At 40.6% G+C, this 25,627-nt stretch overlaps 1 protein-coding gene across 6 annotated transcripts in view; it reads right to left on the bottom strand.

Moving 5' to 3' along the window:
* LACC1 (laccase domain containing 1) overlaps positions 1 to 25,627 on the bottom strand; it is a 171,234-nt gene that overhangs the window by 45,749 nt on the left and 99,858 nt on the right. Inside the window, exon 10 of one of the 6 annotated variants that reach the window (XR_010136681.1) lies at positions 15,576 to 19,041. The exons of the other annotated variants lie outside the window; for them this stretch is intronic. The gene's annotated coding sequence lies outside the window, so the exon portion shown is untranslated. Of the gene's footprint in view, positions 1 to 15,575; positions 19,042 to 25,627 lie in introns of those variants that run through there. 6 annotated transcript variants of the gene reach the window in all.

Below are 25,627 nucleotides of genomic sequence, written 5' to 3'. Positions count from 1 at the left end.
TTAATTTAATGTAAATTCTTGGTAAACAACTTAGAAACTGCCTCTTCTTTTCTTTTTTTTTTTATTTTATTATTATTATACTTTAAGTTTTAGGGTACATGTGCACAATGTGCAGGTTAGTTACATATGTATACATGTGCCATGCTGGTGTGCTGCACCCATTAACTCATCATTTAGCATTAGGTATATCTCCTAAAGCTATCCCTCCCCCCCTTCCCCCACCCCACAACAGTCCCCAGAGAGTGATGTTCCCCTTCCTGTGTCCATGTGTTCTCATCATTCAATTCCCACCTATGAGTGAGAATATGCGGTGTTTGGTTTTTTGTTCTTGCGATAGTTTACTGAGAATGATGATTTCCAATTTCATCCATGTCCCTACAAAGGACATGAACTCATCATTTTTTATGGCTGCATAGTATTCCATGGTGTATATGTGCCACATTTTCTTAATTCAGTCTATGATTGTTGGACATTTGGGTTGGTTCCAAGTCTTTACTATTGTGAATACTGCCACAATAAGCATACGTGTGCATGTGTCTTTATAGCAGCATGATTTATAGTCCTTTGGGTATATACCCAGTAATGGGATGGCTGGGTCAAATGGTATTTCTAGTTCTAGATCCCTGAGGAATCACCACACTGACTCCCACAAGGGTTGAACTAGTTTACAGTCCCACCAACAGTGTAAAAGTGTTCCTATTTCTCCACATCCTCTCCAGCACCTGTTGTTTCCTGACTTTTTAATGATTGCCACTCTAACTGGTGTGAGATGGTATTTCATTGTGGTTTTGATTTGCATTTCTCTGATGGCCAGTGATGGTGAGCATTTTTTCATGTGTGTTTTGGCTGCATAAATGTCTTCTTTTGAGAAGCGTCTGTTCACATCCTTCGCCCACTTTTTGATGGGGCTGTTTGTTTTTTTCTTGTAAATTTGTTTGAGTTCATTGTAGATTCTGGATATTAGCCCTTTGTCAAATGAGTAGGTTGTGAAAATTTTCTCCCATTTTGTAGGTTGCCTGTTCACTCTGATGGTAGTTTCTTTTGCTGTGCAGAAGGTATTTAGTTTAATTAGATCCAATTTGTCAATTTTGGCTTTTGTTGCCGTTGCTTTTGGTGTTTTAGACATGAAGTCCTTGCTCATGCCTATGTCCTGAATGGTAATGCCTAGGTTTTCTTCTAGGGTTTTTATGGTTTTTGGTCTAACATTTAAGTCTTTAATCCATCTTGAATTAATTTTTGTATAAGGTGTAAGGAAGGGATCCAGTTTCAGCTTTCTACATATGGCTAGCCAGTTTCCCAGCACCATTTATTAAATAGAGAATCCTTTCCCCATTGCTTGTTTTTCTCAGGTTTGTCAAAGATCAAATAGTTGTAGATATGTGGCGTTATTTCTGAGGGCTCTGTTCTGTTCCATTGATCTGTCTCTCTGTTTTGGTACCAGTACCATGCTGTTTTGGTTACTGTAGCCTTGTAGTATAGTTTGAAGTCAGGTAGCATGATGCCTCCAGCTTTGTTCTTTTGGCTTAGGATTGACTTGGTGATGCGGGCTCATTTTTGGTTCCATATGAACTTTAAAGTAGTTTTTTCCAAATCTGTGAAGAAAGTCATTGGTAGCATTGAATCTATAAATTACCTTGGGAAGTATGACCATTTTCATGATATTGATTCTTCCTACCCATGAGCATGGAATGTTCTTCCATTTGTTTGTATCCTCTTTTATTTCATTAAGCAGCGGTTTGTAGTTCTTCTTGAAGAGGTCCTTCATGTCCCTTGTAAGTTGGATTCCTAGGTTTAAGTTCCCCTGGTGGTCTAGTGGTTAGGATTCGGCACTCTCACCGCCACTGCCCACATTTGATTCCTGGTCAGGGAATCAAGAAATGGAGTAGGTTGTGATTTCTTAATCAAGTTTTGTTGGGAGCTCTGACTCTGAATTTGAGTGCCACTGGTTGCTGTATCTACTTTGTATCAACTCCAGGTGCTTCTCCCACACCTAAGTTTGAGGTTTAAGAAGCACAGTAAAGCTGCTATGAATTCCCAGCTGTGGGAATTTTCCTCAAAGCTTCATTGTCTAAACTCTGAACCTCATCATAACCTCAGTTCTGCCTAGCTCCTAACTAGTAGGTTTCACAATTTGATGTCCTCTTGCTGTGCTGTCCCACTTGGAACTGGTAAATGAGTTCTGGACAGGTATTATTGGCCCATGATCCCTGTAGAAACCAGACTTGCAGAATTGTTTTCAGGCTCCATTCTTACTGTCATGCAAAGGGCTTTGACTTCTAATAGCCAGGAAGGGAGCCTAGGCAGACAGGATATTCCCTGAGTACAACGGGATCTGGCAATGGGCTGTAGGGTGGGAAAATATACAAGGGGAGGAGATGCTTGTATGTAAATAGAGACTTATCTAGATTCCAGGGGTATGCATTTGATGGAGCAAAAACCTTGAGAATACATAGTTGAAACATCTTTTGTGGGCCTGACATATTCTGTCACTGTTTGAAACTAGGAAAACCTCATTGACCAATCTGATTAGCAAATATTAATTAACTAATTCAGTGAAAATGTATTTAACTCAAATGAACAACAGATGTAGTGTTCCATTGTAGACTTTATTTAAATATTTATTTGGTCAATTTGGCCAACATTTCAATATTCATTATATATATGGGCATATTCTGGAAAGACACATTTGGTTTTCCAGTTTGCCATCTCTGTCAAGAGGTGTCCTGGGTTATGCAGCTTGTGTTATTTTTCATTAACTGGTTAGCCTTTTAATTGGTCCCATTGTGTGAAGCAGAATGATGGGAAGAATACAAAGGGAGAAGTTTCTGGAAATGGTGTTAAATTTTGACGTAACTTCCTAAACCATCTCTCATTCTTTGCTGACCTGGACTGCAAGGTCAAGTGCACAGATGTGCTTAGGAAGCCGACAGTGCCAGGTGCCCCCAGGGCCTTGGAGGTGGAAGTTTGGGTGCACTCAACTTCCACAGAGCTGACTCTGAGCTCACTGCCCAGATGATTGCAATAAAACCCTCCTTTCACATGAAAGAAAAAAGAAAAACGTAAAACAACCCTGCTCTGTACCTTATTATCCCAGGCAAGCGTAGGAAATCAAGTCTGAGTCACCCATTTAAATTCAAAGTGCTATTTTTAGTTGGCAGTGTCAGCTGTTATTTGACATTCATCCTGATGTCTAAGCCTTTTGGCCAGAGTTCTAGTCATTTGCTAATCATTAATGGAGTGGATGAGACAAGACTTATTAACAAGATTCAGTTTGAGGGTACGGATTGGTGGCATAATGATCTTACCTCTTTTCTGCAGAATGATCAAAGCTCAGCAGCTAAGAGCCTGTGAACAAACATTACTCCCATCCACATCTTCCCATCTCTACCCTTCCAGAAATAGGCAGGGTTTTATCAAAGAGCTTTCTTGTTTGATGTTATTCAATAAATATAATTTGGGAAAGGTACTATTTTGAAAACCAAGACATTTTCAAAAGCAGCTTTTTTCAAAAATGTAAAGCTGGACTTCACTACTGATGTGTTTGTATTCACGGATCACTCAGGCTTTCTGTGGCTCAAGCTTTGTACGTAGTCCCAGAAATTTGGCAAACCCTTCTTAAGGGAAGCCTCTGGAAAATGTCTTTTGTCCTCAGGCCATTCAGCAAGATCCTAGAATCTGGGGATCAGAGACTACAACCCGGAAGGGACCAGGCTCAGAACCCTGTGGGGTACTAGACAGGAGGTAGTTCCTTCAGCCCCTTTCCTTGAGGTTATGTTTACTGCTACCCCTTGTGCATCCACTATGCCTTTTGTTTAATCTGGTAGAAAAAGCCTTCCTCTTGTTGGTTCTCATGTTTCTAGATTCCAGCACAATACACCTGCTGACTGCCAGGAAGTGCTTTTCACCCCAGGCTGACCAATCAAGGGAATAACCACAGTCTGGGAACCAGAGAAATTCAGCTGCATGTCTGAATTTATCTTAATACATTTTCACAAGTGGAAAATGTGGAGGCCAGCACTGTATAACTTAGTAAATTCAAAATATGGGCAAAAACAATCAAATCTGGTTTTTCCCTAAGAGTGTCAGATGATTTCTTCTGGCTTTCCATTTTACCATGTTATGTAAATGTGTTCAACCAAAGGCAAAGGCTTACGTTCTCTCAGAGCTTCGTTATCATCAAGCATTTGAGTTACCAGGAAAACAATTTGGTAATATATGTCAAAAGCCATAAAAACATGACATTTTGTGCAAGTGATTCCATTTCTTGACATTGTTTGAAATATATCCTCAGGAAATCACCATTGTATACAAAAATTTAGATGACTGAACAATCATCTTGAAACAGATCAAATGTCCAACGAGAGGAGATTTAAGATAAGTAATGATTAATTCATGTCACAGAATACAATGCAGCCATTTAAAACCTCTATCTGTGAAGAATAGCTAGTTGCATGGAGAATATTCCATATCACACACAAAAAAATGATGGAGAGAGAGGGGTTGAAGGGTTGATGCAGGGGGGAGGTTGGGGGGGGAATGAGATTGGAAGCTGGGAGAAAAGAGAAGAATAGAATGTGAACAGCTGTACTTCTGATATATGGGACCACAGGGCAGGGGCAAGGTGTGGGCTATTCCTTGGAATGTCAAGATGAGCACATACACTCTCCAGAGGACTTGTCTACTGCTCTGTTGGTTGGTGTTGGTAAGCTATTCCTGAAAATTTTAGAGTACTGAGAAGCAAGGGTAAGTGAAATTATAAGCAAATGGAGACCACATGCCCACTGCTCAGACCAGGAAGTCACTCCACTTACGGGGCATTCTTGACATGTTTGGTTAAACTCTTCTTTAATTAAAAATAAATACCAATGAAGAGTCCTTCATCTCCAAGCTTTCTTATAACCACAGCACTATGCATCTTCTTTCTTTCCCAGGTGCACTTCTTGAACTATCAAAGTCAACTTGCTTGTAATCTATTCACTTTTCAGCTCATTAAAACTGGGCTTTGACTTCCACTAGGTCTTTGAGATTGCATTGACAAAGATCCCCACGTGGCTTCCTGATTGACAATAGACTCTTTCATGTTCTCAACTACTTGGACCCACCTCCATTTTTAATAACATTTAACCATTTCTTGTTGAAAGTTTCTCTAACACTCTCCAAAGAGGTCATTCTCACCTGGTTCCCCTTCTCTTTCTCTCTTACCATTTCTTCTTTTTCTCCTTTGCTGGCACCTCCTACTAGGCCTGGCCATTTCCACTGACCTCCTAAAAAATATCTCCTTATCTTTCAAGACTTAGCTCAAAGTTTAATACCACTGTGGAGTCTTCGTTTGCCCACTCAGGTTACCTACTGGCCTCCCCAGAGGCAGACTGATGTACAGGTTAACTAAACTTCAGCATCAGGGCCTTTTATTTTCAAAGACCCTGGGTCTCATATGTTCCTGAGGTCCAAGAACTTTGTAAAATTTGCAGCTCTAATCTATTTTAATTGTGACAGGTCAAGTCTAGGGTTTCTTTCTACTCTGATCAGTCCCTAATTCCCTTTGTACAAGTCTCCTCAAGTTGGGTAGCTTGGAATGGCTGACATTTTGGGGATTCAGCTTAAGGAGAGTTGAGTTAGAGAATCACTTATTTGGCTTTAATAAGCTATATTTATGTGGTTTATAATCACTTCAATGTCTAGCGAAGTGACACTAGCTGTCTGGTGTAGCATTGGCTTCTAGAAATACCTCCTACTGCCCATGGGGCTGATTCACCCTGTGCTGTGACGCTCAGGGGCAGGCAAGGCCAGAGGCTACATCACAGTAAGAATGGCCTGATGTGCCCGGCACTTTGTGAAGGTACTTAGGTGGAACAAGGTTTTAAATCTATTGAACTTCTTTCCAATCTTTAAGTATACAAAATTGTAAGAGAATGATTTGGCTTTCAATCAGATCTGGTCAAAAAATCAATAATTAAAAAAACAAAATTCAATGAACCATGCAAGAGGAGAGACCGAATTATGTTTCTGGTCTCTCTATAGAAAATCATATTTAAAAGTCACTGTTACATGAAGACATTATCAAAGAGTACACAGCCAATATATACGAGGAAAAATCTAACAGAGGTTTGTTAGACAGTTTGTTAAGAAAAATACCATGTAGGGTTTTTTCCCTTGGATTTTGTGATGCTTGTGGTATTTGTTAGATTTTTTTTTTAATTTGAAATTTGTTGGCATTTCTTTTCTCACTTTAAATAAAATTTCCCTTTTTATACTTAAATTTATATTTGTAATTTCAAAATTTTTTCTTAAAGAGAGTCCTGCAAATCACACTAACTTGAAGTTGCACAAAACTGAGTGCCCCTGGCCTCCCCTACAGACCCCATAGCAGCCTCAATTCTTCACCTTGTAGCTCCATTGCTTAGACTAGGCCCAAATGCCCACTGCATGCTCAAAAAATGTTTGCTGAAAAATATTTATCTAAATATTATTATATTTAGATTAATATTTTAAATATTAAATATTAAAAATATTTATCTAAAATATTATGATGCCACACTTAGAGTTCACTTGATCTTAATGAAATCAGAGAATAACAGCATTAGTACACCCTCAAAATCCAATCCCAATTCAGAGAAATTGCCTTCAGTTTATATGTTCCTCTGCTCATATAGTGCTTCCTCCTACTGGGTCTCATTTAATCTTTACCATATCCCCAGCTCCTAATAATTTAGAGACAGAATAAAGAAGAAAAGTAGGAACATCTATCATAAGTGACTCATAGTATAGTGTGCAACAAAGTAAAAAAGAAATTAAAGAACAATGATGGAAAATATCTGCCAAGCACCCCTTGAAACAGTGGGCTCCTGAAATTCCATTATCTGCAGAGACTGCCCAGCAGTTAGGAGAAGAGTCAGAGCCTAATGTCTCATCTTCAAACATCAACTCCTTTGCTTTATGACTTTGCTTTGCCTTAAGGCCTTGCTATTTCAGGTGACAAACTCTACCCAGAGGGCTAAATTATAGCTATCCAGCCAGTTGCTCAGTCTGCAGAGTACACACCCAAAGTCTAGCTTTTCCAAATTTCAATCTACCTCTTGCTGGTCTTCTGGGGAAACTCTTTACATGGGCTTCCAGATACACTTGCCTTAGGTTGAGTCTAATATTGATTCCTTTCTTAAGTCATTGAGTCTTAATTCTGGAGTCATGGCTACTTAATTTGCTCCTTCCTCTGGGTTTCATAATCAGAACCCTATGACCTCACTGCAACCTTGACCTCTACCCTCATTCAAGTTCTTTATTTCTTTGATGACTAGTCTTTCCCTAACATTTAGGTTTTCATCACCATGGAAATGCAGTCCTATTCTTGTATCCTTTGTAGGTATTCATCTGGCATCTTTATCATCAGGTCCTTTACCTTGGCATCCCCTCTCTCTATAGATATTACAAGCAAATTTTCCAAAAATAATTCACATTTTTCTGAAATATAGCTTCTCTGGTTCAATCTGCTTATCCTCCATATTCTGATCCTGTCAGTCAACTTCTAAATAAATATAAAACTGACATCCCCAAACCTATGTCTACAGTCCACTTATCCACTATGCACCTGCTTTCTATGAGAGAGAGAGAGAGAGAGAACACACAAGTGAACCCAGGATTTATGAATCAAGGAAAAGGCCTGGATAACCCAATTGAGAAGTCAATAAAAGTAAACACAACATAGTCAGTATAAATAAAAGAAGAGGTCATGGGAAAACTAGCCACGAAGAAGGCAGAATTCTCATCCAACGTTCTAGATAAAATAAAAAGAAGATCTGGAAAACCAAGTTGTGAATGGTCTTCTAGAGAAAATTGAAAAATAAATCTAAAGCCTTGAAGCATAGGACAGATACTTGAAACAAGAAGCAAAATAAAGAAAATATACAAGTATATAGCAAGAGAAACATTATCTTCTTCTGTGAAGAAAGGCCAACTACACTGAAGATACAACTTTTGGGCTTTTGGGGTCCACATGGGAAAACAGTGAAGAAGAAAATCCAATCACCAAGACAACAATGTGGGCAGATTACCTTCATACCTTGTAAAGAATAGCTTTGCAGTTCATTTTTTTAATGTGCTGCATTTTGAGATCTGATATTTAAAAGAATAATAATTAGATTAAAATAGAAGTACATTAGCACAAGAAATGTAAAAGGTTAAAAAGGGAACACTTAATACATTAATTCATATGAGAATTACTTGGAGGTGGAGTCAAAGTATATTCAAGACTGAAGATATAGGGACAATGCATTTCAAATACATTAAGAATAATTGCTTCTTGTTTTGGAATAAATTTGGGATGACTCCAAGAAACAGTTACTCATAATTATAAGTTTTTCAGAATCATAAATTCAAAACCAATTAACAATAGTCCCAACCTGGATTTCTCCCCAGTTCCCTTGATAAATTGGCTGTGGGTGTCTCTTGAATGAGAAATATAACCAGGTTCCATTCGAATTTTTTAGAGGCTCTGACATTCTGCCACCAACACACAGGAAGCAAACAGGTTTTTTTCTACTGGTGTTGGTGTACTTTGTGCTTAGAGAATAGAATATCCCAGGGGAGTGTCAAACCATGAGAAAAGGAAAGGTAAGATATTAAAATCTGCGTCATCTGGTCTTGGCTACATCTGGAGGATGGTGTTTTTGCACATACGGATAGTGCAACCCTGTGTTTACACTAGTAAACTTTTCCTACCCCAAGTCAGAATAAATGTATACATCTTTGACAAATGAAAGGTTCCACTTGAGAAAACACGAGCCTCAGGATTTTACTCTCCCCAAGTCACTAAATCTTGGTATCTTGGGGTAGACAAAGGCCAGTGACAAAATCCACACTGTTCTTCATCCCCCTTTTCACCCCCTCGCTAGGACTGCAGAATTTCCAGGGACTGGATATCAGTTGTTAACCAAACACAGTGACCATCACTGCTTTCTGTCAATTCACGAGGAAGCCCCCAAAAGTAATTCTAGCAGTATGAAATGGCAAGAAAAGTAAAACAGAAAGGTGCTTTTCTTTTTGTTTATCCTAGATAATGGTCCTCCAAAAAGATTTCCTAAATCCATTGCAAAGGATTGCATCATAGACAAATATACTCATACCAGGGAGATGTGTTACACTTTCCTTGTTGTTACAAAGAAAGACACCCGCATTCTTTTCCACCTCTAACTCCATTCTTATGTCTGTTTGGTACTCCTGACTTTGGCATATTTCCCTGGCAGGGGAGATACAGTTTGTATAATCTCTGAAGTCTTGTCCCAGGAGGAGACCAAACCTTACAAAAAGAGTTGTGTTTCCTGAGGAGGCACTGAATAGCCTCACTGTTTTCTCAGGAAGATACTTATGTGTCCACTTTGTGCTTAATCAACTACAGGCCCAGATAACTCAAGCAAAGAAATACTGTAAAGAGTTCACATCTGAACTGTTTTGGACACTTTTCTGGCAAGAATAGAAGTGTTCCAAGTTAGGGCTATTTATTACACAAGAAAAGCAGGCATTACTTGGTTGACAAGTCTCCCAACAAGCTCAGCTTTCACTTCTTTAGCTGCAGTGAAGGGTATTATCTCCATGAGCCAAATTCCAGGTAGGTACTGTGGTAAGGGCCATCTTGGTCTATGAGGGTTCATCAACACAGGTCCCAACTGGAATTTATACATCTTGGGAATATTTTCATTGATGAATTGGAGCCATATTACTTGAATCAAAGGGAAATATCTAATATTCTAAAAAGTTGAACTAGCTCTGACAGTCTCACAAAATTGATATTATTTCAATACAATGTATCAGTGAAACCTAATTTAGATAGGAAAGATTCAAGATTAAGATCACTGGCATTTTAAAAAGGTGACCCCTAAATTATTTGACTGCCCTTCTATTGAGAGACAGGTCTATGTCCCCTTCTCATAAGTCTGGCCTTTATGACTGCTCGAGGAACTGGATTCAGAGAAAGAAACACTATGCTAGTTTTCGTACCCAGGTTTCAAGATACTGGGTTTTCATTATCTATCCCTTCGGATGCTCATATCTGAGATCCAACCACCATGTTGGAAGGAAGGTCAAGCAGCATCTGAAGAGACCCACATGAAGAGAAGCAATGTCCCTAGCCCACACTCTCACTGACTTCCCAGATAACAGTAACAATTTGCCAGGCATATGAGTGAGCCATCGTGAAAGTCAATCTGTCAGCCTTAAGTCAATCTGCCCAAGCTGACCCCCATGTTGAGTAGATGAGTTGTCTTTGCTGAGCACTAAAAAAATTGTATTTTCATGAGCAAAATAAATTATGTCTTGTTGTTGAAGTGTTTAAATTTTAGGGTAGATTATTGTGAAGCAGTATATAACAGATACAGTCAACTTGCCACAACGTATTTTTGCAATCCAAAGATTTAGAATAGATAAGGAGGCAGGACAGATAATCTTGTAGAAGCTGTGGAGGATAGAACCTTGGCCAAAGGCACCCCACATGGCAGATGTGGGGAGACTCATGGAGATTTACAAGTCAGGGAAAGCCAGGAACAGGAGGGTGGGCAGAGAGAGGCCCTCAACCAGTACAAGTCAAGAAAGAAAGATTAAGGGACCATCAGCTATAAGATACCAACAACAAAATGAGCCTAACTCTCCAAAGCAGGTGACAGCCAGGGCCCACTCAAAGTCCAGCACCTGGCCAAGGGTCCCCTTCTCCCCATGCACTGAGGATACATGAGCTTCACTCCCATTACCCAGACATCATCTTACACAGAGTTCCAAGAAAAGGGGAGACATTCAAAAGCCTAAGCAATTATGCCAAAGCATTGATTTAACTCTAAGGAGACAGTTTAAATGATAGAACCAAATTGGACTGAAATTAGTGTGTATATGGGAAGTGGAGAGATTTACCACTCAGCAAGCTGGAGCCTCCTGAGGATTTTGTATCCCATTGACCAGTGTCTGTACTAAATGCCTACCCAGCCCTTGATGCTTTCTTATTCTTCCTACCACAGAGTGATTTGATTTCTTTTTTGGCAACACTATTCCCCAGGCTTGCCCGATCATAAAAACTCAGCTGGAGAATTTATTAAAAATACAGATTCTTATATTTTATATACAGTCCCAACTAGCTCTAACTGAATTAAAATCTCTATGGGAGAGTCTGGGAATCTGCACTTTTTACAAGCACTTCTGTTGACTCCTGTGATCAATTTGACAAACACTGCTCTAAGTTCTAGCTGAGCTTCACCAGGTTAAATATGATCCCACAAGGCCTCTAAGTCCTGCTGCCTGACAGGCTTCTCCTGGCTGTGTTTGCAACTACTATGGAAATATGGTGTTACTCTTCTTGGACCACAATTCTTCCTGATTATATTTCTTTCTCCTTAAATGTTTGGGGTCAAAGTGTTATTTCATCATCATGCTTACACACAGCCAAATTAAATTATGTCAAATTTGGTTAAAGATTTCAAGTCCTTTAAGTCATGCAGATGAATCAACAGCTTGGATGGCTACATTTCCATGCTTGAACCTGGCCACCCAGATTGATTTGGGGTGGATGAGGCCAATCAGAGCAAAGCTAATGGTTCGTGTTCCCTGTTGAGGCAAGGGGTGCCCTTTCTCTACCCCAGATGTGAACAGGGATGCATATATCCCTGTTTGCTAGGGTATTAATTATAATCTTTGGGGGAAAACCCCAGAGTTGAACGTGAATCTACATGTTTAATCTGCTCACCAAGAAAATTTATAATTACTACACCACACAGAGAGCAAGAACTTATGATCCTATCAGACACAGTCTAGACCCTGGAGAAAATAAAGGTAAAGTAGCCAGCAATCCTGGTAATTTATAGTAAAGAAAGAAGATGGCAACAAGTGTGCATGACCTGAAGGCAATTTAAAGAGAATCTGTGGCTCATAGAGGAAAAGCCCTTCTCTTCCCGGCACTGAGTCATCAGCATCGGCCTCCGGAGAGCAGTGCAGGGGATATGTAGTCAACTGCAGATCAGCTGGACACAGCAGGCCCTCTGGATAATGGTCTGTTTAGAAAGGGGGACAGAAGGATGAGTAGGATATGGTCCCTGTCCTCCCACAGTCAACAAACTTTTCAGCCTATGTGGGAAGCGGCCAGGGTGTGATCACAGTCCTGTGGGGGTTCCAGGAAGAAGCCACCTGACCTAACACCAGGGATCAGGAAAGGCTCTGAGAATGAACCTGATTCTGAGAATGAGTAGACTTTAGTTGTTGGATTGTTTGCATTGTTTGATTCATTTTGTTTTTTGTATTTTACCATGTTTTACTATGTTCCAATAAGGATTTGAAGCAATTTTGAGTTGGGATGTTCCAAGTGGAAGTGCATCAAGGGCAGAGAAAACAGCAGGAACTAAGGCATAAAGTCATGATAAATGAACACAGCCAGAATAGTAAGTCAAAAGGGGCAGAGTGGGGTAGTAAGACTTGTGGCAATGACACTGTTAGGAGGTGATATCACCCGGCTGGGCTGGGCACAGTGGCTCATGCCTGTAATCCCAGCACTTTGGGAGGCTGAGGTGGGCGGATCACTTGAGGCCAGGAATTTGAGACCATCCTGGCCCACATAGCGAAATCCTGTCTCTACTAAAAATATAAAAATTAGCCAGGCGTGGTGGTGCACCCCTGTAATCCCAGCTACTACCAGCTACTACCTCAGGAGGCTGAGGCAGGAGAATCACTTGAAGCTGAGAGGCAGAGGTTGCAGTGAGTTGAGATCATGCCACTACACTGCAGCCTGGGAGACAGAGCAAGACTGTCTCAAAAAAGAAATAAAAATAAAAAATAAATGAAAAACAAAGTCTTCAAGGCTGAACACATTTGGGATGTGGTGACTTAAAGAAAGGAGGAATCATTGAGAATAACTCTGAAGTTTCTAGTTTTGGCACACTCTAGATGGAAACAATTAGCCAAGATGGAAAATACAGGATAACCCTTAGGTCAAAGAAGAAGAGAGATTCTCTCTTAGTCTGCTTGTGCTTCTACAACAGAACACCCGAGACTGGGTAATTTATAAAGGTCAGAAATGTATTGTCTCACAGTTCTAGAGTCTGGGAAACCCATGATCAAGGTGCCGGCACCTGATGAGATTCAGCTTGCTGCATCCTCACATAGTGGAAGGAGGAAGGAAAAGAAAGAGCAAACCCACTCCCACAAGCCCTTTTTATAGCAGCATTCATGCATTCATCAGGGCAGAACCTTCATGACCTAAACACCTCCCAAAAGGCCGTGCTTCCCAACACTGCTGCATTGGAGATTAAATTTGCAACACATATATTTTAGGTGACACATTCAAACAATAGCAGACACCCACGCAGATGTGAAGCACTTACTTCAGAACCACTGTGTTCAGAACTGAAAAATATAGGTTACGTAAAAGAAACATCTTGGAACAGCTACCAGCCACAGCTGGGAACTTAAGCTCCAACCTCAGGAGAGAGCAGAACAAGGTTAATTCCAATGGGAAGACAAAAGTTCAAACATAAGATGAAAATAGGGTAGGAGCTCAATTTGCACAACACCCTTAAGACCCAGGGACTGCTTTTCTGGCTACACATATGCATCCTTTCATCCTCTGTTTCTTCGAGTTTTGGTGTTGCAATTGTTTTATTTGATTTTGGTTAAACAGAAAATGCTCTGAGAAGTGACAGGGTACCAACGGGCTGGGGGACAGCAGCACTAGCCTCTCAGTCTCACTCCAGAGAGGAGCAAGGAAGGGGGACAAGACAGTGAGAAATAATGAACAAAGCAGCTTGGACTCTGGAGCCCAAAAGTCAGCTGATGGGCCATGGGAACTGGTCGGACCTGCCAATCACCTAAAGCATTAGCCTGTGAAAAGACTGTGCCCACCCAGCCCAGGCCTCTGGATCGCACAGGACAAGCCCCTGTCCCAAAATACAGCACAGAAACAAACTGTGAGCATACCTCAGCTTTACTGCTAAGCATATAAACCACTTTAGAGAAAAACAGTGGCATTTTGTATAAGAAATTGGCAAGACCCACGGTGTTGATGGTGTGCTGAGAGTTCATGTTTGACCTCACCAACTCTCAACCTATTTGAGTTTCCAGCCCCTCTGAAGCTTGATGACTACACATCAGTAAGACCTCTGATTATGGAAACATTTTCTCTACTGTGTCCTCCAACTGTTACTTGAACTGACTGGTAAAATTTCAGCAGACAATAGTGAGACTGTCAACGAAAACAGTAACTCTTTTAGTGATTCCAGGGAGATCTCTGGATTTACTTGGATGTCAAGAGTTCAGGCATGGTGGAGGGGTACTGAGGAAGAATGGCAACAACTCAAGCAAGACATACTATCAGAAAGAAATTGTCCTTTCTGGAAGAAAAGAAGTATCTCTGGGTGAGTAACTTCCTGCCAAATATATAATTAAATCATAGAATAAATCTGTAGGAACCAGTTACTTCACTACCTTTGTTAATTTTTCATTCAAATGTTTGAAGCCTAGGCAGGGTCCTGAATGTCTAAGAAACAAGGACTGCAGCAGCATTTTAAACAGCAGAATAATGGGAAATAGTGTGGTTCAGCATGAGGTACACTTTAAGGGAAAATGACATCAATGTGAGTTTTCTGTGATCACAGAGCACCAACTCCAGATAAGAGCACCAATCCTAAAAGGCCAACCCAAGTTGGGAAGAATTGGGTGGAGTCCTGCTCAAGTGGGGTTTAACGTTTTCCCTTACCATCTCTGTTAATACCAAACTTTTGTCTGTTGTTGTGAAACAGGAAGCAGGGATATTTAAAATATTTAATAAATAGAATGGCAAGGTCTGGGCCAATCAAAATGGATGCGGGAAATTGTCTAAGCATGTGGGCAGAGTGTTGTTTCAATAACCTGGGCAGGAAGCACTAAGAGGCCAAACTAGGTAATGACAGTGGAAATAGAGAGGGTGGTTTGGATGTTGTGTCCAGAATTTATTCCTTCCGGTAGGTTCTTGGTCTCGCTGACTTCAAGAATGAAGCCATGGATCCTCGTGGTGAGTGTTACAGTTCTTAAAGATGGTGTGTCTGGAATTTGTTCCTTCAGATGTTCAGATGTGTCTGGAGTTTCTTCCTTCCGGTGGGTTTGTGGTCTCGCTAACTTCAGGAATGAAGCCGCAGACCCTCACAGTGAGTGTTACAGCTCATAAAGGCAGTGCAGACCCAAAGAGTGAGCAGCAGCAAGATTTATTGTGAAGAGCAAAAGAACAAAGCTTCCACAGCGTAGAAGGGGACCTGAGCAGATTGCTGCTGCTGGCTCAGGTGGCCAACTTTTTTATTCCCTTATTTGGCTCCGTCTACATCCTGCTGATTGGTCCATTTTACAGAGTGCTGATTGGTGCATTTACTATCCTTTACCTAGACACAGAGTTCTGATTGGTACATTTTTACAGAGTGCTGATTGGTATGTTTACAATCCTTTAGCTGGACCCAGAGCGCTGACTGGTGCATTTTTACAGAGTGCTCATTGGTGCATTTACAATCCTTTAACTAGACACAGAGCACTGATTGGTGTGTTTTTACAGAGTGCTGATTGGTGCATTTACAATCCTTTAGCTAGACACAGAGTGCTGATTGGTGCATTTACAATCCTTTAGCTAGACAGAAAAGTTCTCCAAGTCCCCACTCAACCCAGGAAGTCCAGCTGACTTCACCTCTCAATGTGAAGGACATTATGGCATATACTTAACAGCTCTTGGTAACTGACTGGAAGCACGTGCAATGAGGGGTCAGAATCAAAGATGTTGGCAAAGCCGTGAGCCTCCATTCCAGGGCGAATGTGGTGCCTTTAACAGAAATGAGTAATTTAGAAAAGGTCCAGGTTAGGGTCAGGTTGGAAGGGGAAAAAGAAGGAAGAACTCCAACAATGGCATTTGATTCAATGGACTAGGGGGGAAACCAAGGGGAGGACTGCAACAGAGAGTTGCAAATGTGGGATCCAACATGAAGAGAAAAATGAAAGATGGAGATAGAGAATTAGCTCACACAGACTTAAGTTTTTACTGAGCATAAAAAGACATAGCTTAGTAGCTGCTCTGGATACTTCCATAGGTGGATTGGGACACTGGTGCTGGCACCCACTTGCTCATTTGCTGAGGCTTTTTGGTCCTTCTTGTTCCTCAGAGAAAGGTGAGTGGGGCGCATGGGAAGTGTGGCTTCTGAGCCTTCTAGCTGGGCTGCATTGTGCAAAGTGGTTTGGTAAAGAGGCAAGGCAGGAAAAGAGGCTAAGAGAAGAGGCAAGCTTCAACTAGAGCTTTTCTCAACCACCAGAGAAGTACATTTTTTAAAGTTTTTTAAAGTAGATTTGTAAATCAGTAAAAATGGAGAAAATATTTTACAAAACAAAAATTTTTACATAAAGAAAATACTTAACATATGACTAGGAAATGCTAAATTGTTCAGAGCAGTTTTAGTCTAATCCAAAAAGCTCAGTATAAAACTATCAAACCATCAAATAGTTTTTTTCCCTCTTAGAACATAAGACAATATTAATCAAAAATTGGTATTGTCATTATTAATTTTTAAAAGACTAATCATAATAATTAATAATAACAGTTATACAAATCTCACCTCATCAAGTAGAATCTTTTTGTATTTTGCTTTAATTATATTTACTTTTCAGTAACTTTATTTATCTTTGCTGGGTATTAATTCACTATTTCATCCTTCGAAAATATGTCTTTAATTTTTAAAAATTTATTCTAGGCAACTTCTGGACTGGACATTTAAAAAACTAAGAGTTCCAACAATCCCACCCCTACATAACAACTTAGCTTGTGTGACAAAACATTTCCCCAATTAACCATTCCACTTCACCAAAAACAATTATAACCATATTCACTTGGATAATTTTCTTTTCTCCCAAATTTACTTATATTTCAAATAAAAAGGGAAAGTAAAACAAAGTGATCAAATGTTCATGTTCTGCAGTCAGAGTCCCTCAATTTCAATCCAGGGGCTCTGTATTCATTTCCTAAAGCTGCACAACAAATTATCACAAACTGGGTGGTTTACAATAACACACGTTTATTCTTTGGCAGTTCTGGAGGCTAGAAGTCCTAAAGGAAGGTGTTGGCAGAGCCATGCTGGCTCTGAAGACTCTAGGGAAGAATCCCTTCTTACTTCTGAGCTTCTGGTGGCCCCAGACATTTCTAGGCTTGTGACACTGTTACTCCAATCTCTGTCTCCATCTTCCCTTTGTGTGTCTGTGTGTCCATCCGTCTCTTAGAAGGACACTCACAGTGGATTTAGGGCCCACTCTCATCTAGCATGACCTCATTTCTAGAGCATCTATTTAATCACATACAAAGATCCTTTTCCAAATAAGGCCATATTCACAAGTACCAGGAATTAGGATTTGGACATATCTTTTTGTTGGGTTGGGGGTGCAGCAAAATTCAACCCACTCCAGGCCCTACTACCAGCTGTGTGACCTTGGGCACTTACTTTACCTTTCTGTGCCTTTGTTTCCTTGTCTGTAAAATAGATATGGTGCTAGTACCCAATAGTTATATAAATAAATAATACATGCAAGCCACTTAGCACAGTACTTGAAACATAAATATTAGGTTATTCCTATTTGCTTGGTATAATGGAAGAAACACACAAGCAAAGAAAAAACCAAGATCAATATGACACTCCTCCTTTAACATGCACTATACATTTCTATAGTATGTATTTTTCATTTTAAGTTTTATACAATATTTATATCACTTCTGAATTACCAAATACTTGTGAAATAGAAAAACATTTTAAGAATAATATTAGGCCCATTGTATCAGTCTGTTCTCACACTGCTATAAAGATACTACCAGAGCCAAGCGTGGTGGTGCACACCTGTAATCCCAGCACTTTGGGAGGCTGAGGCGGGTTGGTCACTTGAGGCCAGGAGCTCACGACCAGCTTGGCCAAAATGGCAAACCTCCATCTCTACTAAAAATACAAAAATTAGCCAGGTGTGGTGGTGTGTGCCTGTAGTTCCAGCTACTCAGGAGGCCGAGGCACAAGAATCGCTTAAACCCAGGAGGTGGAGGTCGCAGTGAGCCAACATCATGCCACTGCACTCCAGCCTGGACAACAGGGTGAGACTCTGTTTCAAAAAAAAAGATACTACCAGAGACTGGGTAATTTATAAACAGAGGAGGTTTAATTGACTCAGTGTTCTGTCTGGCTAGGGAGGCCTCTGGAAACTTACAATCATGGCAGAAGGGGAGGCAAGCACCTTCTTCACGTGGTGGCAGGAGAGTGATGGGCAAAGGAGGAACTCCCAAACACTTATAAAAACCATCAGATCTTGTGAGAACTCACTTACTGTCATGAGAACAGCATGGAGAAAATAATGTCCCATGAAACAATCACCTTCCTTTCTTTACATGTGGGGATTGCAGGTCCCTCCCTCCACATGTGGGGATTACAATCTGAGATGAGATTTGGGTGGGGACACAGAACCAAACCATATCACCCATGTTGCAACTTAATACACTGAAGCACTGTGTGGTTAAGTAGTTGCAATAGTTAATAGCTAAGCTAGAACCTGAACACTGGTGATCTGGCTGTAAATGCAGCACTCTTTCTACTATGGCAACTCACCCAGGCAAGTTATTTCATATTTTTATGACAAACCATCCTCCCACATCCAACCCTTTATCTGGGTGTAAAGAAGGGATTGTGGTAAAGATCTTGATTGAAATATACCTCTGACCCCTTATTTGAAGAGATAAAAAGGGAAGATGAATTAGAAAAGGGGGAGGGAAATATGCAGTGATTAAAAGGTGGGCTTTATTTTAAATTTCCTTTTCTTTCAAGTTTTATATTTAATACTTCAGTGTGTTTGCTTCAAAACAAGTTACCAAGCAACGGCTTCAGGCAAATCACCTCAGATCTGCTCTCCATTGCCCCAGGGTTTTGGGGGTCCAAAGCACAAGCAGATGTCTGGAGGGAGCTATTACTCACATCCTCCCCTTCTTAATTTCCCCTTCTTAATTTCGCTCAGTGGCAGTAGCAGCAGTCACGGACCAATCTCTATCACCTCAGGAAAGAAGGGGGCAGAAACAGGTAAGAAACTGGCAATAAAAGGGCAATAGGAAGAAAGCTTTAATCTAAGCCTTTGCCAACTGTGGTGAGGACAAACCCACTCTGTTTTGCTCAAAAGGTATTCTTTGGAAGGAAAAAAATTAGATATGTTGAAAGGAAAGAACATTAAAAAGGGATTCTGGTGTTTTTATCCAGATCACTCAGCCTCTAGTTCTGAAATTCTCCTAAGAGCTCTTGCTAGAAGTCAGAGTTCCTTCAAAAGAAAAGAAGAAAAGAAAAAAATTAAGGGGAAAGTGGTGAGATAATTAGGTAGGAACACACGCTTATAAGTTTTATCCCCAAAATACAGAGTGTGAATAATTATATAAGGAGATGAAATATGAGTAAATATGGATATTACAATCTTCTTTGAAAATAGGCCTTATACTGTTTAATGTCATTTTAATAATCTTGTGGTTTATTCTGTAATGTATTTTCCAAATTGCTGTAGAAAGCCTGAAGGCACATGTACAATGAAATCATTCAGCAAAGTTTTTTAAACAATTGATAATAGTAATAAAATGAAAACTGGCTGTGCTTAACTGTAATTCACAGTGAGATAATTCTCTGCCCTTTTATGGCATTTGTCTCGAAGTGACTGACCTCTGGGTAAGGATTAATTAAATCTCACAACTAGAATGAGGGGCAAAATTCCAGACAAGTACAATTAAATCCTGTTATAAAGCACCTTTTGATTCATAGATTGGGTTACACCTGGGTCAGATTATGCCTCTGGTGTACATGAGAATGCAGAACACATCTTTCACTCTGTAACCCCGAACGCATATAACATAAGGTTATCCTTTGTTCAGGAAAATTGATTTAATGACTGACTCGAGAACGTTTTGCTTTTCCTCATCAATCCCCTGCTGCCTTACAGCTGCTAGTTCCCAGATGATGTCCATGTAATCCTACATTTAAAATATTACAAGATTTGACAACATGATACAATAATTAATTTCCCAAACTCAACTGCTTTTCATTTCTCCAATCTGTCTTCAATAAAAGAAACGAACAAAATGTCCCATGTGCTGTAGCAGCTACTTCAACTAAGCATTAAGAGACTGGTCTTTCTTCCTGCCTTCAGTACTGGGTTTTATTTAGTTATGTTATATTTTTGGAAACTGTATTTTTTTAAAGATATGATTTCTTTATACTTGTGACTTGAAGTCTGCAGGGCATATGTCCTCTAGTAACTGAACTAAGAGCCCAAAGCAGGAAATGGCCAAATAGCCATCAGTTGTGATACTAGGGCTTTGAGCCACGACAGTTCTCAATTGCATTTGGACCAGGAACCTTAAAATGGAACACAGCCCATTCAGGTAACTCTGTGCCTTTTTATCAGCCACCCTTTGGGCCTTCATGTCTTATTTCCTCTCTGCCAAGTTAAACCTGTTGATTAGTTAGACTCCATTAACATCATCCACCATCTGCAGAATATGCTTCTCAAGATCATGGCACTATCAAAGGACTTCCTTGCCCATGTGGGACAGATCCAAGGCCCAGGTTAAATGAAAAGACTTGACAATGTGCAAATAAGACACAGAAGTCACATATGTAGCTTGCTTTGGCTTCAAATAAGCTCTGACTGAGCCAACCAAATCTGAAGAGCTCTAGAGAAGGGTTTTCTGAAAAGGCTTCAAGGAGGCCAGAAGCTTTAGGATATGTTTTAAACGTCAAAATTTCAAGGAATCGAGAGACTGGCTCCGTGAGAAAAGAGTATGCTAAGGGCTAGAAAACATTTTCAGAACGCCATAAGCACAAGGAGGTGAACTATGAGCATGCACCAGTGTGCTTGGCTGAAGGAGATAAAAGTCCAAAACAGCTATGTTTTACCCAAAGCCTCTCCAGAAAGTTGATAAGCAAATATACCCTTGAAAGAAAAGCTGCTTTTCTGTTTTTATATTTAGTGTAGCATATTACAGATCCTCAGATGCCTCTTCTGACTCAAATGATAAAACAGTAGATAATATTTCCGTATTGCTAATCTCTAAAGGACAATGAGTTGCTCATTGTCATTTTGCTCACATATTAAAGATAACACAGAAACTGTTACAGTAGGTTGCTAGTCAGACATGAGCAGATCAGGAAAGGGCCCCTGCCAACCAGGAATGTCAGGCAACCATCAGGTGATGACAGGTGGTTGTTAACTATCTCTCTAAAATAATAATTTGTTGCAGCTGGCACTAGGGAAAGGCAGTCTCCCAGGAGATAGAAAAAACCAGAAGCAGGTGATCAGCAGCTTCCTGATAAGATCTCAGGAGCTGGGAGAGCAGGCTCACACATGCGCATTAAGAGGTAAAATGGTGGCGTTTAACTGGTATATGACCTTCGAGGAACATTCAGTTGGTAAGGCAAGTGCGCCTCAAGTGAGCATGCATACAACTTTAGTAAACACACTGTGCATGATCCCCTCCCAAGTGCTGGCAGGCCACTGCGCATACAGACAGCCCACCCCAAGGGAATAATCAGGGAAGAAGGGACGGAGGACCCTGGAAGCATGCCAACATATAAAACCCCAAGTCCAAAGGTCAGACTGCACACTTAATCTCTCAAATCACCTGCTTGGCCCTCTTCCAAGTGTACTTTACTTCCTTTTATTCCTGTTCTAAAGCTTTTTTAATAAACTTTCACTCCTGCTCTAAAATTTGCCTTAGCACTCTGCCTTATGCCTCTTGATCAAATTCTTTCTTCTGAGGAGGAAAGAATTAAGGTTGCTGCAGATCCACAGAGATTCACTGCTGGTAACATACTTTGGTGCTACATGACTCGGATGCATTCTGCCGCTAAAAAAAGGACTTCATAGAAGTTTGTTAGCAAGGAGCTACCATAAAGATGATGCCCAAAGGTAATGCCTTAAACATGAGCATAGCAGGTCAGAGAAGATTCCAGCTCCAGTATTCCAAGGTTAGACATGATAAGAACACTGTATGCTATTACAAAACTTAAACCCATGTTTCTAGAAATGATACCTGCATTCAGCCCTGGCATTGCTGTCTCCACAGCCAGAGCACAAACCCACTCCTCAGGGTAAGCCTATAGAATTCTCCAGTCAAACGTACAGTTACAACCCTTCTTCACCATTTGCCGAAGGAATCTCTTCTAACCCACAAGCTCTGGAGATAATAGTGAGGATGAGAGCAGCCAGACCCTGAGTGAAACTGAGAATTTTTTCTCCTTCGACAGCTTTTCTAATCACCACTGATCCTGCTGTTCAAGGATTTCTGCGCTAGCGGAGCAGAAAGCCCCAGAATCCCAAGAAGCCTCCTGTCTCAGTGTCTGGGCCGTTGAACTTCTCTAGACCTCAACTCATTACCGAGGCCCAAGGAGCTCAGGGGCTCGCCTGAGGGCTTCCTCTCAGATCACCTCGCTCATTCTCTAGAGCATAAAAAAAACCCTGCTGATTTTAATTTACTTGTAGAGTGTGTTCTCCTGGCTCATTTTCACCCAGAGTAAACCTAGAAAAGTAACATCAACTAGTTAATTCACTTTTTCATTAACTCAACAGACACTTTTCAGTCTTACTCTGCACAGGATGCTCTGTTAGGTTTTATGAAGGGTGGGGCATGGAGACAGGGATCTCTGGGAATGTGGCTGGGAGGGCACTCAGAGGCTGACATGTGGTGGCTGCCACGGAACTCTGCCTCCCACCCTGCTCTAGGAGTTCACTGGGTCAAGAGTGTGAAGAAGGTAGGAGGATCCAGTGTCTTTGGGGGCAAACACTACAGGATGAAGGGACTGTGAGGGAGGCTTGGAGAAGTCAGTTTTAAGCCACTTTTTATTTTACTCTTTGTATTGCTCCTTTATTCAGGTACTTTTTTCTCTTCCTTAGTAATTTGATATTCAGGGGTACATGTGCAGGTTTGTTACACAGGTAAACTTGTGTCATGGGGGTTTGTTGTACAGATTATTTCATCATCCAGGTGTTAAGCCTAGTACCATTACTTACTTTTCCTGATCCCCTCCCTCCTCTCACTCTCCACCCTCCCATAGACCCTAGTGTGTATTGTTCCCCAGCCATTTCTGCCGGGTGAACACATTTCCCCTCTATGTGTTCATGTGTTCTCATCATTTAGCTCCAATCTATAAGTGAGAACATACTGTACTTGGTTTTCTGTTCCTGTGTTAGCTTGCTATGGATAATGGCCTCCAGTTCCATCCACGTCTCTGCAAAGGACACGATCTCATTCTTTTTATGGCTGCATAGTATTCCATGGTGTATATGCACCTCATTTTCTTTGTCCAGACTATCACTAATGGGCATTTAGGTTGACTCCATGTCTTTGTTATTGTGAATAGTGCTGCAGTGACCATATGCATGAGTCTTTATAACAGAACAATTTATATTCCTTTGGGTATATACCCAGTAATGGGATTGCTAGGTGGAATGTCATTTCTGTCTTTAGGTCTTTGGGGAATCGCTACACTGTCTTCCACGATGGTTGAACTAGTTTATACTTCCACCAACAGTGTATAAGTGTTCCTTTTTCTGCACATCCTCACCAGCATGCTATTTTTTTGACTTTTTAATAATAGCCATTCTGATTGGTATGAGATAGTATATCATTGTGGTTTTTATTTGCATTTTTCTAATGATTAGTGATGTTAAGCTTTTTAAAAAAAATGATTGTTGAAGGTATGTATGTCTTCTTTTGAAAAGTGTGTGTTCATATCCTTGCCCACTTTTTAATGGAGTTGTTTGGCTTTTTTTCTTGTAAATTTGTTTAAATTCCTTATAGATGTTGGATATTAGATCCTTCGTTGGATGCATAGTTTGCAAAAACTTTCTCCCATTCTATAGGTTGTCTGTTCACTCTGTTGATAGTTTGTTTTGCTGTGCAGGAGCTCTTTAGTTTAATTAGATCCCATTTGTCAATTTTGGCTTTTGTTGCAATTGCTTTTGTAAGCCAATTTTTATATCATTTTCCAAACAGTCACCCTCCTCCTAACTTTGGACAGAGCTTACTCCAGAAGAGAGTCTTGGAGTAGAACACCATGGACCAAGTACTTGCCGAGCATGCCCACTGCCCTCGATTGTACATATGCAAATACTTTCTTTGCCTATTCAGACATTAGCAGAAACTGTTGAATAAAGGGATAAAGGAGGTGAGAATACTGGTCCTTTATCAGAGAATGAAATAAGCAAAAAGACAAAACCAGAAAAGTAGAAAAGCAGAAAATGACTGTGTTCCTTTGTTCTTGCCTCTTTTTTCCCCCCAAAAAGGGAGGATGCACCACTCTCTCCATTTTCTAAGAAAAGAAATAAAAACTGAGCGGATAACTGATGTGCCTTCTAAGGACAGTGCCAGCAAGAATAGAACGCAGACCTCTTTCTCTGAAATTTTGATTTGCACGAATTCCTCATCTTCACCTTGAGAAAGGTTCTCTTTCCCATCTAAGCCTCAGAGTAAGATACGTTTGGGCTCTGATTTTTGCATAGCATCTGTTCCTAAGTGAGAATGGCCACTGGAGTTTGGAAACCAGAAAGCAAAAGAAATGGTGTCAAGGGACACAAAACTGTTTAAAAAAGGAAAAACCACCAAATCTCTCCCTCAATCTCTCTCTCTGCTCTCACACACACAGATGCTCAATATTGGCAATGTTAATATATCTTCTGAAGAGATAGAAATGAATAAACCTAACAGAATTCATCTTTGGGGAAAAACAGATGGTTATATAATATGGCTTTTGAGTGAGAAGAATTCCTAGAAAGAAAAAAAAAATCAATTGACAATGCAAATTAATTATTGCCACTCACCGCCTTTTTTCTTTGCACAGAAGATAATTAAGATGACACCAAGAAAAACTGCAGGTTCACAGAAATCAGACCTAACAAGTCAAACAGGTTCCTCCTATGTAAAACCAGAGCTATTGGTGTCCTCTCCCCACCCCTGACCCCCCACCATTCTATCTTTCTTCACTTCCTTCAGCAGCCATTTCTGCCGGGTGATGCTGAGCTTTTTGTTGAGTCAGCCTGGCATATCTTTCATTTGGCAGGCTTCTGACAGGCGAGATTGACAGATCTTTGAGACTCACTCCCATCCATCAGCCTGAGAGGCTTCACAGGGGTAGCCTTCAGTGCCTGTAACAGCACTTCCCCAGGGCCTGGCACACCAGCCAGGCTAATATCAGGGAAAAGAGCACGCGGCAATTTGCCAGGCATTGCCCTGCATCCTCATGCACTCACTTGCCAGGGTAAATGGGGAATGCTCAAGTCCTCCTGTTGTAATCTGGAGGAGGCCAACCTCAGCTTAGTTCACATTTGCAGTGTGCACAAACACATTCATACACACATGGGTGCACACATATATAGGCATGCACAGGTGTGCACGTGACAAAGTGAGCTTAAAAACAATAAATTTTACATATTTCTTCTTGTTTTTTTTTCTTATTTCTTTAGCGGAAAAGAATGCTATCAGTCTCCTTAGATGGAAGTGCCTATGACACTTGCCACGCTTTCCTTTTTCAGTCACCCGCAGAGAAAGTCTATTCTTTGGATTCAGACTCTCAGCACAAGATGCACAAATGACCATTCCAGAAAA

Source organism: Pongo abelii, chromosome 14 (genome assembly GCF_028885655.2).
Source record: "Pongo abelii isolate AG06213 chromosome 14, NHGRI_mPonAbe1-v2.0_pri, whole genome shotgun sequence".
Taxonomy (NCBI): Eukaryota; Metazoa; Chordata; class Mammalia; order Primates; family Hominidae; genus Pongo; species Pongo abelii.
This window is presented reverse-complemented; position numbering and strand designations above follow the sequence as displayed.